Raw genomic sequence first — 9646 nt, 5'->3', positions numbered from 1 at the left:
AGTTCCTAACACTATTACATAGGTTTCTATTTATAGAAAAACAATGAATAGTAAATAAGAAATTCTAAACAACAAAAAGTAGGAAATAAATCCTAATAAAAAAAGACAGAAATACAGTAAATATAAAATATTCTAACACAATGAAAGGCATTGCCGGTTGTTTATTGGTATTCATAGCAGTTATTGTGAAGGATTAAAAAAATAGTATTTATTTAAAGTAAATATATTTCAAAAGTTTGTTGTTTGATGGTTTAAGAGCATCTCAAGCATGAGTAAGCAAAATATTTAATGAAAAAGTAATAATTTATATTTTAGCTATTATTTTTCTATACACTCCAACAAATTTTATATTTTACTATTTATTTTTTTAAAATATTATTTTGTGTCCATTCAAAAAAAAATATATATTTTGTGTGAAAAAAGTCTGAAAGAAAGTGGTTGAATTGAGACTTGAGAGGCCGTGGAAGATTGAAAATGAGAGAGAAAATAGTAAAAAGAATTTTGTCGTTCCATTTCGAATAGGAAAATACACAAAATTTTACTAATGACGGGAGCAGAGTATCTAATTTGATCTTCTGTAAACTTTTCCTTTATCTCTACGAAAGTTTTTTTTTTTTTTTTTTTTTTTGCTAACATACGTCCCTTTTTAAGAAAAGAAATTTCGTAGACGACCGATTTATATGAAATTTTATTAGACCTATATATAAGGTTGATATGTGTCATTTTTACGTGTGAAATATACATGATGTTTTAATAGCATGTGTTTCTCATATTCCTTTTTAATGGCATTAATAAAAAAAAATATGTATTTTTCATACATTTAAAAGACACATTATTTTTATATGTGGGTTGTATGAAATTTCTTACGAATTGATTTGTAAAAATTTTTTATCCTTTTAATGGTTTGTGTCTTAAAATTATGAGGTAGGCTTGTGTCTTAAAGGAAGAGAGGTTGTTGGAGAAAAAAGATTTGGAAATCTATGAGCATCTATTAAGTAATAAGAAAATGATATTTACACAACATAATTTACGTAATATTTATACAACGAGTAATGATTCACTACCACCTAAATATACAACTTTTCACCACTTTGCCTATGTGGCAAGGTGGTCCCCCACCTTAATTTATTTTTAAAAAATAAAAAAACTTAAAAAGTAGTGGGGGACCACCTTGCCACATAGACAAGGTGGTAAAAAGTTATATATTTAGATGGTAGTGAATCATTACTCTTTATACAACACATTCATAAGAGGTGAGATTCATGTGAATAGAATTCACCGGTCTCATAGAGTCATATGAGTGTATTGTATAAATATTATATAAATTGTATTGTATAATGATTACACCCCCAAGGAATAAGTACTGAAGGAATTTTAAAAGAGAAGGATTTATCGGCACAATTTTAATGTAAAAAAGGACAAACACAAATGGCCAGTTAATTTCCCACAGCTTTACTTCCTACTCTTTACTGGCACATAGGAAAAATAATTTCAAAAAGATAATTTCAAGATCACCGGCCAATATTTTCTGCCTCACGAATTTTTTTGACAATGACCCATTCATACTGTTAAATCAGCCCAGTTGGATGAACCTATAATATAGGTGTAGTATATACCATCAATTATACTTAGGGAAATGATCCATGCACCCTTAATGCACAATAAAATTTTCCTATACCTAATACTATACGACTTATCTGAAAGAATTGCTAAACAAGTGTAAAAGGATGTATATTGCTTGATGATTTTAACTTTGTACATAGGTCTTTATATACAAATGTCTAGACTAATAAGCAAGGAAAGTAAATAACTTGATTACAGGGAAATATTGGATTGACAGCATTGTCTTCCATACAAGGCGAGTGTATATTTCCTTGAGGAGCAAATTCGTGATGGACACGGCTTGATGCAGCTGGACCTTTCCTTAGTTACATATAGAGGATTTATGACAGTCCTTGATTTTCCTTTTCTGCATGGGAGCAGCAACTGCGCAATCTTTGAGCTATGATTGTGGACTGCAATCTGCATGAGCTTGTGTTTCCTTTTTGGCTTGTGGAACAGCTGGGCAATCACAGATTGATACATCATAATCTGTGATTGCATGATTGTTGGGATGCTGCAAATGCTGGAGTGCGTGATTGATGAGATGCTGTCTTCTTACCATGTTGGCTTGCACACACGTGGCTGTGTCTCCTAGCTTGGACTTTCCTTCACTGCCACGTTGAGATGTTGTGGCATCATTTCCTGACTTGGCTTGTGACTCAGTGATGCTGAGTTGTCCAGGAGGAGAATGTACACTAACATCCCCCCGCAAGCTAATGGGGGAGGGCTCAACCATTAGCTTGGACTTAAGGAGGTTGAAGCGGGCAGTAGAGAGGCCCTTGGTGAAAATGTCTGCTATTTGATCATCAGTGGAGAGGAATTTGATTTGGATATCACCATTAACCACCTTTTCCCGCACAAAGTGGTAATCCACTTCAATATGCTTAGTGCGGGCATGGTACACAGGGTTGGAGGCAAGAGCAAGAGCACTTACATTGTCACACCAAAGTATGGGTGCATGTGGGAGGGCAACTCCCAACTCTTTGAAGAGCATACGCAACCAGTAGAGTTCTGCTGTGGTGATGGCCATGGCACGATATTCAGATTCAGTTGATGAGCGAGAGACCACAGCCTGCTTTTTGGCACTCCAGGAAACGAGACAATTGCCAAGATAAACTCCAAAGCCGGATGTGGAACGGCGGTCATCCGGGCTTCCTGCCCAATCAGAGTCACAGAATGCTTGGAGGTGTAAGGGGCCTGCTGAAGAACGAATGTAGGATAGTCCATGGGAGAGGGAGCCTTTAAGGTAGCGAAGAACTCGCTTGGCTGCAGTCCAATGCGTTGTTGTGGGAGAATGCATGTATTGACAAAGTTGATTCACTGCAAAGGAGAGTTCCGGCCGAGTTAAGGTACAATATAGGAGAGCACCAACGACACTCCTGTACTCGTGCTGATCAGGTAGGGGGTCACCAGCAAGTTTGGAGAGTTTAGAGCCAGAAGAGCATGGAGAAGAAGCGGGTTTGGCACCTAACATATTCACACGATGTAGAAGATCAGTGATGTATTTGGTTTGGCTTAGATGCAGCCCTTCAGAGGTCCTGTGAGCTTGAATACCTAAGAAGAAGCTGAGAGACCCGAGATCCTTTAGAGGGAACTGAAACTGCAGCCTTGAGATCATGGAATTAATAATAGATAGATCAGAACCAGTGATGATAATGTCGTCGACATAGACAAGTAGGAAGATCCGAACTGTCCCATGGTGGTAGACAAAGAGAGAAGTATCCACCAAAGATGCAATAAATCCAAGTTCCAGTAGGGAGGAGGATAGGCATTGAAACCAGGCTCTAGGGGCTTGTTTAAGGCCATAAATTGCCTTGTGCAATTTGCAGACATATGTAGGATGAAGGGGGTCCTTGAACCCCTGAGGTTGCTCCATGTAGACCTCTTCCTGCAATGTACCATGAAGGAAAGCATTTGACACGTCCAATTGTTTGAGAGGCCAGTTGAAATGTACAGCCAGAGCTAGCACAATTCGAATGGTAGATGACTTGATGACCGGACTAAAAGTATCAGTGTAGTCAATACCCCTTTGTTGCTCAAATCCCTTAGCAACTAACCTGGCCTTGAATCTATCAAGAGAACCATCAGCCTTTCGTTTGATCTTGTAGACCCATTTATTGCGAATAATGTTGGTGTGATTTGGTCTAGGACAGAGACTCCATGTGCCATTGGAAATAAGAGCAGAAAACTCTTGCTGCATAGCTACTTGCCACCGGGAATCAGTTGCTGCCTTGGTGAAAGAAGTAGGTTCCTGCAAGTGAAGGGGTGTGGAGAGTGAGGATGGTGGGTGTTTAGAGGTGTAGTAGAGGTGAAAGTCAGGAAATTGTTTGGGACGGTGAGAGCCAGTCCGAGACCTGGTTAACATGGAATGGGGTGGAGGTAAAGGAGGAGAAAGTGTTAGAGGAAGTGGAGGAGATGATGGTTGGGAGGTAGGAGGGCTCTCAGGAGGTGAGACAGGCTGAATTGGAGATAAGGGTGGGGAAGGAGGCGCGAATGTAGGTGCTGGAAGGGGGGCAGCAGGGGGTTCAAGGATTGAGGGAGAGGGTATGTCAACGGTAGGGGCTTGTAAGGAAACAGAGGAGTGCTCTGCTGTAGAAGTGGGCTGGATAGAGGATGGTTCTGGTACGGTAGAATTAGAGGTTGGTGGAGGTTGGGACAGTGGGGTAGTGATAGTGGCATCTGGGTTAGGAGAAGACATAGATGGGGTATCATTAGAGATATGGAAATCAGAATGAGAGTGAGAGATTGGAGAACTTACTGGAATGAGAAATGGAGCATCAGCCGAGGCATTGATCTTGGAAGGCAAGCGTGAGATGGCAACTTCCTTTGCTGGAAATGAGAGTTCATCAAACACCACATGTCTAGACAAGTAAACACGATTAGTAAGAGGGTCTAGACAGCGATAGCCTGCATTACTATATCCTAGAAAAATGCAGGGTTTAGACCTATATTCAAGCTTATTGGCAGTGTATGGACGAAGGAGAGGAAAACACTTGCAGCCAAATACTTTGAGGCGAGTATATTCAGGAGATGTGTGAAAGAGTTTCTCATGTGGTGAGGATTGTTGGAGAACAGCCGTGGGAAGTCTATTGATAATATAGACGGCAGTGAGAAATGATTCAACCCAGTATTTATTTGAGAGTCCAGAATGAGCAAGCATAGTAAGGCCGGTTTCTAATATATGTCTAAGCTTCCTCTCAGCCACCCCATTTTGTTGAGATGTATGAGGGCAACTTTTCCTGTGGAGTATGCCATGGTGAGAAAGAAATGCTTGGAATTGAAGAGAGTTGTATTCCCCTCCCCCATCAGATTGGAGTTTCTTTATGGGATAAGAGAATTGATTTTCAACTAAAGTCTTGAATTTCACAAAAGTAGAGAAAACTGCATACTTGGTAGAGAGAGGGAAGAACCATGTGTATCTTGAGAAATCATCAACAAAAATGACATAGTATCTGCAACCACTTATGGAGGGGACAGGAGATGTCCATAAGTCAGTGTGAATCAGTTCTAGAGGCTGATTACTTATTCGAGTGGAAGCTTGAAAGGGGAGTTTCTTACTTTTACCCAATTGACATGAATCACAGAATAGACTTTTATTAGAAACATCACTTGCTACTGGTAAGTGATTATTTTTGAGTACATGAGACACGGTTACATGAGAGGTATGGCCTAGTCTAAAGTGCCATATGGACAAGGTTGTCCTTATTCCTAAGCCTGCAGTGAAGCTGCATTTATTAGTAGCAAGAGAAGCTCTCAGAAACCGCAAGGGGTACAGCCCATTCTCACTCCTGCCTGCTAGAAGAATGCGTCGAGTCTGGATGTCCTTCACAAAGAAATGAGTAGATGTAAGTTTAAAATAACAATGATTATCATGACAGAACTTTTGAATGGAGAGAAGATTGGTAGAAGCCTTAGGACAATGTTGTATATTATCTAAGAGAAAAGCAGATGTGTAAAAGGAATCAGAAGGTTTAAGTATAGATGAACCGGTTGTTTCAATGGCAAGGCCTGCTCCATTCCCAACAGTCACTGATTCTCAGCCCTGGAAAGGTTGCTGGATGGCTAGGTTGTCCAGTTCATTTGTCACATGAGTATTAGCCCACTGTCAGCTAACCATTCTTGTTCTTCAAGGGTGTTGTTCATGTGAGCCACCATGGCTGAAAGTTGGGCAGGAGGGTGTCTTCCTTGGTAAGCATGATCCATCATGTGGAAACAATCAAGTGCAGTGTAGCTGGTTTTGCCACAGATTTGGCATGGTGCCCTGGTGCTCGGAGAATTAGCAGTTCTGAAGGACTGAGGAGTGGAATTGCCTGCAGGGTTTTTCTGAAATGAGGAGCCACCTGCAGAATGTTTCTGAAATGATGGAGCAGGGCGAGGCTTCTGAAATTGAGTAGGCTTGAACCTACGGTTGAAGTTGTGAGGAAGGTGGGAACTTCCTATTTTTCTGTGCTGCATGTGCAGGGCAAAATTGCTGCTAGTGTCAGCAGCAGGAACTGCTTGCTGTTGAGTCAACAACATCTCATGACTCAAAAGTTCATTTTGGAAATCAGAGAAGGAAGGAGGGTGATCACGGGTAGCAATGGTGTAAGAGAGAACAAAGGAATTGAATGAGGAGTTGAGGCCACTGATGATGAAGGAGATTAGATCCTCATCATCAGTGGGCTTACCAATTGCTGCAAGTTGATCAGCAAAGGATTTAGCAATTCTTAAATACTCAGTGCAGGATTTGGAACCCTGTTGAAGGCCTTGAAGTTGGCGCTTCAGATGTGAAATCCTGGATCTCGATTGAGAGGCAAACCTGTTGGCTAAGGCAGTCCAGACCTGCTTGGACGTGTGCAATCCAAAAACAGTAGAAAGCACAGATTCAGTAAGAGACATATTGATCCAGCTGAGTAATAGCTGGTCCCTTCGGTTCCAGGTAGAGAAGTCAGGATTTTGGACTTCTTTTCCCTCTGCATCAGTGAGGGTAGCTGGTGGGCATGGTTTTGAACCGTCCACAATGCCCATCAATTCATGACTTTTCAGAATAGGGACAACTTGTGACAGCCATAGCAGGTAGTTGCTGTCATCAAGTTTGAAGCCATTGTTTTGGCTCAAGTTGGGTAGTTGCAGCATAGGAACTGGAGCAGCCATTTGAGAATAGGGGTAGAATGAAATTAGGATCAAAGGAGGCGAGGGCCTATTGTGGCTCTGATACCATGAAAGAATTGCTAAACAAGTGTAAAAGGCTGTATATTGCTTGATGATTTTAACTTTGTACATAGGTCCTTATATACAAATGTCTAGACTAATAAGCAAGGAAAGTAAATAACTTGATTACAGGGAAATATTGGATTGACAGCATTGTCTTCCATACAAGGCGAGTGTATATTTCCTTGAGGAGCAAATTCGTGATGGACACGGCTTGATGCAGCTGGACCTTTCCTTAGTTACATATAGAGGATTTATGACAGTCCTTGATTTTCCTTTTCTACATGGGAGCAGCAGCTGCGCAATCTTTGAGCTGTGATTGTGGACTGCAATCTGCATGAGCTTGTGTTTCCTTTTTGGCTTGTGGAACAGCTGGGCAATCACAGATTGATACATCATAATCTGTGATTGCATGATTGTTGGGATGCTGCAAATGCTGGAGTGCGTGATTGATGAGATGCTGTCTTCTTACCATGTTGGCTTGCACACACGTGGCTGTGTCTCCTAGCTTGGACTTTCCTTCACTGCCACGTTGAGATGTTGTGGCATCATTTCCTGACTTGGCTTGTGACTCAGTGATGCTGAGTTGTCCAGGAGGAGAATGTACACTAACATTATCCACACTCATTTCATACTCAATTAAGTATTAGCTAGAATAAAATTTGATACAAAATTTTAATTCAATGAATATTTTAAAGGCCACTTAAATAGATGTAAGAATTGAAAATATGTGTAGCAATACTCATATAGCATTAATTAAATGATAATAATAGGAGAGGAGTTGTTTCTTGGTCAATTGTAGCGTTTGTTCTCTCAAAAAAATAAAAAAAAAATTGTAGCATTTGTTGCTGTGAAAATTCTAAAAGGAAATGTAGGGCAGAGTGGCAGGACTGGAGGGTCACGGGCCCTCATGAATGAGCTGTAGAAGAGCTACTTCTTCTGCTTTTGCTTTACATCTTGTAATAATGTCCGGGTAAAATTGTGAAAGGTTGAAAAAAAAAAAATCACATAACCATGTCAGATACAATCATATTAGTAAAGGACAATGGTAGAAAAACTCCTCTCACACAATATGGGCACTCACACAAGATACATTGGGGGTGGTGGTGTGGGTGCTCAAATTGTGCATGGGAGTGCAGAATCAGTTCCCATCAGTGAAAAGTGTGGGAGTGCCAGACGATTGAAACCCAGATTGTCCACAGAAACCAAACCAGCCTGAGGTCTGCAGATATTTTGGACAAGACTGAAAATCCCACTGTCATTTAGGCTGTTTTTCAACTAAGCGCGGCTTGTGAGGTCTGCAAATATTTTGTGCAGAAGAAGAATCCGCTTGCGGAGAGTGAGAGAGAGTGTGGAAGGGCATAAGTGTCAACTAAGCGCGGCTTGTGAGGTCTGCAGGTATTTTGTCCAGAGGAAGAATCCAGTTGCAGGGAGAGAGGCTGTGGAAGGGCATAAGTGTCCAAAATATCAGTTACAGTCTTTGAGAAATGGAAAAGCAAGCTGGTGAAGGGGCATACGGCTGTGGCAGCGTACTTGACCCGTGAAAAGGACCAGTCGAGGACCGTTCATTGACCCGACGAGTTCACTTGACTCGGCGAAAGAAGCGTGGAGCAGAGAATCTTCCTAAAATGGAAAGTCAGGGCTTGTCCGCGTAACTCGGTCAATGAAACGCTTGGCTGAAACCCAAGACTGGAATCCTGCAAAAAAAAAATTGATCGCATCCTTGAAAATTTGATTCTGTGCGGGCATTATCTTGTGTGTAATTTATTCTAATTGATGATTTGGCAATGGGCCGTTGGGTGTGGATTCTGAAGTGTACTGTTATGAAGGTCCTTGCTTTGAATACGAAGAGTCTTTCGCTGAATATTATTAAACTTAAGGGTTAAAACTTTAGGGCTAAAAACTTTTTTTGCCCCACGAGGTTTGATTTTTGATTTTTTTTTTTATTTTTACTTCAATTTTTATCACAAATGTTATTTTAACTATGAGAAAAAATGAAGATGATCATTTTATCTAAATTTGTATTAAAAAATTAATGATAGTCCACATGTTTAACATTTTTTTAACAATTTTTTTAATTATTCATCAAAGAAATCAAAAGCTTATTGTTTTTTTTTTTTTAAAAAAAAACACCGTTATTTTGATTTTTAGACAGAATAAGATAATCAAATCTGTCCCTTTTATTTTTTCTGGTCACACTTATTGCATTTGTTGTGGGATAGGTTTGAGAAGAATCACATGATTGAAAGAGGTGATCGAATCCCATCCTTTGCACCCAGACCCAACCATTAAATGAAACTGTACAATTTTTCAGAGAAACACCCCAGGGTCACGTGAACTTGCTTCATTTCGTTGAGATTCACCGTATCTTTTAATTTTGATTGAAGATCCAAAATTATCTCCCCTAGAAATGTTTATGAAAAGTAATAAAGACTCTTATTTTGTTGAAGAATATTTTGTAATATATATATATATATATATATATATATATATATATATATATATATATATCAAATAAATTTTCACACCGAATTTTGTCAATATTAGGTTACAATTGATGACACACTCAAATCCCAAAACACTCTTATTTTATTTTATTTTTTTAAAAAGATTTATATTGTATAAATGAAATTTAATACGAAAAAAAATGAAATTTATGTTGTCAGGAAAAGACTTGTAGAAGCCTTTTGAACGTGAAGTCTAGTTTGGTTTGTGTTCAGTTTATTTCTCACTTTGAATTTGATGTCGACTAACTAAAGGGGCTTCTTGATGAGTGTATATATATATATATATATATATATATATATTTTTAAGTAGAATTCATTAAAAGAAACAAAGCCAAAGCCCAAATCAA

Source organism: Alnus glutinosa, chromosome 7 (assembly GCF_958979055.1).
Source record: "Alnus glutinosa chromosome 7, dhAlnGlut1.1, whole genome shotgun sequence".
NCBI classification, from domain to species: domain Eukaryota; kingdom Viridiplantae; phylum Streptophyta; class Magnoliopsida; order Fagales; family Betulaceae; genus Alnus; species Alnus glutinosa.
Note: the sequence above shows the minus strand (reverse complement) of the source record.